This window comes from Lactuca sativa, chromosome 8 (genome assembly GCF_002870075.4).
Source record: "Lactuca sativa cultivar Salinas chromosome 8, Lsat_Salinas_v11, whole genome shotgun sequence".
In the NCBI taxonomy this organism is placed as follows: domain Eukaryota; kingdom Viridiplantae; phylum Streptophyta; class Magnoliopsida; order Asterales; family Asteraceae; genus Lactuca; species Lactuca sativa.
Genome location: NC_056630.2, coordinates 62,596,671 through 62,601,982, shown reverse-complemented (window position 1 = coordinate 62,601,982; position 5,312 = coordinate 62,596,671). Strand labels below are relative to the sequence as shown.

The 5,312-nt window shown below is 34.6% G+C and overlaps 1 pseudogene; it reads left to right on the top strand.

Moving 5' to 3' along the window:
* Window positions 1-2,900: 2,900 nt before the first annotated feature.
* LOC111911224 (mitochondrial import inner membrane translocase subunit TIM23-2-like) lies at window positions 2,901-3,464 on the top strand (annotated as a pseudogene).
* The last annotated feature ends 1,848 nt before the right edge of the window (window positions 3,465-5,312 follow it).

The window sequence follows — 5,312 nt, the reverse complement described above, 5'->3', positions numbered from 1 at the left end:
TCCATGAAATGCAATAATTTAGCTAATAAATGAATAAAAATCTACACATAATATGAACTAAATATACACATATCAAGAATCTTTCCTTATTTGGTAAATTATGACACTACCATAAACGAAAGGGTCAAATCTATTTTCCAATATTGCTAACAATAGAAATATACAAACATCAATTTTCACAAATGTCATTGCAAAGATATATAATATAAGACAAAATTAAAATTTTTCTTTATTTATAAGAATGCGGAAAACCTTTCCTTTCAATGCAATTACACATGAAAACTATGTTGCTACATATTTCTAAGCAGTCTATTATAACTCTTTAGTAGCAGCTCATAATTCTGATCATCAAATCATGCGATCAAAATCCTTCTCTTCGCGATTAGATTCAACCTACTCTTTCTTTAAGCTTCCTTTCTCTTATTCGATCCTTCAAAACATCAAAATGTAATTATATTACATCATGTATTAAGAATCTCCAAATAGGAATTTAATAGAGTTAGATAATGGACTTACCTGAAGCATAATCAAACATTTTAACTTTACCATCCTTGTGGTCCTTCAGGTAGATATGATAGCTTCGCAACCAATGCCCTTTTTCTTGGAAATAGAAGCAAACACTCTTTTGGAATGGCACACAGGACAATATCAGACTTAGCCTTTCCCTTTCCCTTGGAAAGAGAAATCTTTTCTGGACTTCCAATGTTTCCATTGTCATTCGTCCATGGAAGTTTAGGAAGTAGATCTTCCAATCAAATTTGCTTTACCAGTGCACCAAATCATTGTTGATTCAGCAACAGTTAGCAAATATGTAAGATCAATAAGGGACATGTCACGGTCTGTCATATAGTAATCTTTAATGAACTCACTATATGACTTAGGAAGTGACTGAAGAACCAATTCAACAGTCTACTTCCTCGAGACAACGACTCCTAACATTCTCAGCCTGTTAACGTGTGACTTCATCTCCAAGACATGTGCACACACAAACCTTCCATTATAGTGTTTGCTTGCCAATAGGGTTTGAGTGACCTTGAACTTTTCAAGTCTTCTGAACAAGTGGGTTAGGGAGAATTATTGGAGAAGGTGGACAAAGTGCAGTATGATTTCTAGGAACATCATCTTCATGAGGAAAGCTTTTTCCAAAAGATTCGGGAAGACCATAGTTGTCAGAACTAGAGATCTACAGGGAGAAATTCAAGTTAGTTGATTTAAGTCCTTAATATAACACCCAAAATGGAATATTAAGGTTAGGACCCAACACAATATTCTACAATTTGGAAAATGGATGCCATAATCTAATTGCAAAATATTTGAAGGTAGGTAAATGACAATTTACCAATTTCCACCATGAAAAAAGAAAATGAATTTTAGGTTTTAAATGAATTGAAATTCCTAGATTCTTTGAGATTCATTGAACTTTTCATTGGCATGCTTAATCTCGATTATCCTCTCTCAAGTTTGTGAGTGGGATGCTGAGGATCACAAACAAGGTGTAAATAACCATAAAAATTAGCTTTGGTACATTTAATGTTACAAATCACCCAATCAATGTGTCGGTTAACCACACACGCTCCATTGATCGATGATTAACACCAAACTACCCTTTGCCACACATTGTCAGTCCCAAATTAGTGTGTCGGTTAACCACACACGTTCCACTAACGACTTAACAAGGTGAAAAGTTCAATTTCATGGGTTAGCACTAAATTCACATTTTTCCTAAAGTAACTTAGATTGGGAATTTTAAAAGTTTAGTTACTTTATATTTCATTATACTTTAATTGAGGATTTAAATGTCCTGTCAATCCCATTCGGCTAACGACTCTCCACCAGTCAAGGAAGCGGTGGGTGAGAGTGGACACTCATTAAACCACCATTTTATAGGCAGTAACCTTATACCCCCTTATAGACCGACTTCGTGAATGAGGCCTACTAACGGTAAAACTGACTTTTACCTTATACATATATAAAATATTAATCTTTTAACTTTATATAGTATAAGGGTGTATTTTAAACTTTTAAAATACTTGATGGTTTAATTAATTAATTATACTCTTAATTTAATTAAACTAAAACCATGTTATTATTATGGTTTTTTAATAATACTCTTTTAATTAAACATTTAATTAACTATTAATAAAGTCCATAAGAGTTAATTGAACTTATTCAAAAAATATCAAGATGCTAAATCAAATTAAAACTATTTAATTAATTTTAAGTTATGAACCCATGGGTTACATTTTTGAAAACTTTTCAAATTCCTAGGGTTTCTATGAATTCAATGTTTCTTAATTGAGACTTTTCAACTTTTAAAACTTGAGGGCAAGTTTTGTAATTCTTGAAAACTTTTGAACTCCATAACTTGAGGACACTACTAGAAAACAGCCTTTTAATTACGCGCAAACAATGACACTCGCTGATAGAGGACGCACATTTGTGCGTGCCGTAAAAAATAATGTCAATTTTGCAAAATTTCAAGGATAGAGAACACACATTTGTGCGTGCCCTAAAATTAGTGTCCAACAAAAAAAATTAAAAACACGGAGGGCATCTATCATAAAAAAGTGTGTCGTGTAAATGTGTCGCTTTATATTTTTTTAAGGAAGGCGCGGTCTCTGATTTTTAATAGCCCATGGGGGGAAATGAAATACCAAAAAATTAAACACCCCGCCTCTAAAATCCTCTACTAAAAAACCGTAATAATCCTTTAAGCAGTTCGTCTTCCTCTACCTTTGCATTCAATCTCTCTATCTATCTATTTATCTATCTCTCTCTCTCTCTCTCTGTCTCTCTCTCACACTCTCTCTCTCTCTCTCTCTCTCTCCTTTGGAATCAGATTCTTGAAGGATCGAAACCCTAATCATAGCCCTAACTATGACATGTCTTACCAACTATGATCTTCAAATCAAAACGAAAGTGACGACCTCCACGACAACCGTCGGCTATACAACCCTTACCAAGACCTTATAGAGTCCCCGCACAAACCCTGTATAAACTTCCCACATCTCCTGAATACCTCTTTCAATAGGAATCCATCGCTCAACGGCGTTCATGGGGCGAAAACTTGACATACTACACCGGCATCGGTGACCTTAGCGACACAGTAGTTGGCTCCAGGAAATGTTTTGTATAGGGCATGAAGGCTTCTGAGGCTAGAGACACCATGAAACTTAGTGTTAATCGGAATGAAATGCGTGGTGGCTGGATTAGCGACTGGAGTGCTTTACAAGACGGCGGTGGGCCCTAGGTCGGCGGCTGTTGCTGGAGCTATTTGTGGAATAGCGGTGGGATTAGCCGTGACGGGGAAGCAGATTTTGAAGAGATACGTACCAATCTGAGCTCGATCTGTATTCAATTTCATCTTACTACAAGTTTTGGTCTTTTGAGATCTCCAAAGGTGATTCATCTGTAGTCTTTTACAATATTTTAGTATTTTACAATATTTTAGATGATTGACATAATTTGGCATGGAATGAAATGTGTGATTGTTTCTCTTCAAGCAGCAGCAAGTTATTGGCCAATTAAAATGATGAGAAATGTGTTGTATTTCAAAATTCCATTCTTGCCCTCGGGAGTATATAATCGGATGCATCAATTGAAAACTGGAGGTGGGAAGATTTTAGTTTCTTGTTCTAAATCTTTAGTCAGTTGGGGTGACCTGCCTGGGAAGGGTAAGTTGGGTAAGTGTTTTTGTGAAAATGGTGATGTGACCATTTTGCCCTTATTTGAGCATTGGATGTTTAGTTTTTCTTCTTTGGAAAATTGATTCCTGAATGTGGTTTAGTTTATTACGAATTATTATTATGAAGAAACTGTTTCAGAACTTAATTTGACACAGGCACTTGGAATTTGTGTTGGATGTCTCAACAAAACTTTTTACCGGTTCAATTCCATGTGCCCCCATGGTATTCTTTGACTCTACTCCAGTTGGACAAATTCTGACAAGGGTAAGAGTTCTTTGGTAACTAAATTCAATTAATTAGTTTCTACCCTTTTGGTAACATATTTACTATCTCCTGTCAGGCCTCATCTGATATGAGTGTAATTGATTTTGACATGCCGTTTGCGTTTGTGTATTCGATTGCTACTGGTATTGAATTACTTGCTATGATTTTCATTATGGCCTTAGTGACATGGCAAGTTCTCATTGTAGTCATCTTTGGTATCATGGCTTCAAAATACGTTTAGGTGAATACACATGCTATAGGAGCTTTTACTTGGACACTTTAATTATATGTTACTTAGACACGGTAATTATATGGTTTCTAGTGCTTTCAGTGCACATGCTATAGGAGTTGTTGCGGATGTTGCAGGTGCTGGTCTAAATGTCCATCTTTCAACAGTTCTTTCTGCTTTGCTCTCTGCCATGGGAAATGATGAGAAATAAATGTTTTATCAGACAACTAGACATGTGGCAGAAATCTAGAGCAAAGAACAACAAAATGGAAATGGAAAAGACTTTGAACCAATTGAGTTTAATGAGAACTCGAGAGAGGAAGATTATCTAATTCTTTGTTTTAATAAATATATGCAAGCTTATTGATTTTTCATACATTATCATTGTCATTTATTTCTATTATTACAACATTATACTTTAGATCTTTTTTCTTAATAAATAAAATCTATTTATAAGCATTATCATGACATTCTACTTCCACATTCTACTATTACAACATTATACTTTAATTATTTCATCATTTTGCACCTACCTCGAAGTTGTGGTATATTGTATTGGAAATGCTTAAACCTGATTTTCATAAAAGGAAATGTAGTACCCTTGATTGATGCTTTTCTTTGTTTCATTTTTCACTCTCTTATCTATTTTATAATTCTTATTTCTTGGGTGGTGCTGATGTAGATATTTTCCTTATCTCTCTCTCAGGTTTCTAAAAATAATAGTTGATGAACTTCTGGTCTTTAGCCTAAATAGAAAGTTGTATTCTGCTGCCAGGTTATACTTTCTACCTGAAAATCTATTCTATTAGCTTTGTGTTTGGGTAGATTTTTCACTGTCACAATGTTGTAATCAGAATAAACGTAAGTACTATGTAGGATGCTGTAATAACCATATATCATGCAAAAAGACGTAAATGCCCTTGCATCCACATCATTGAAAGTAGTTTCATTGGTGTCTCCAATAAAAAAAATGCCACTTCTTTGATCTTTGAATGTCCCATGAAAAAACTGTAACTTCAATTTTGGTATGCCTCACGAATATGTCCCAAACTCTATGGTAAATTACAAAATTGCCCCTAAGGTAAATTACCAAACTCTAAGGTAAATTACCAAATTGACCCTACTGATTTTAT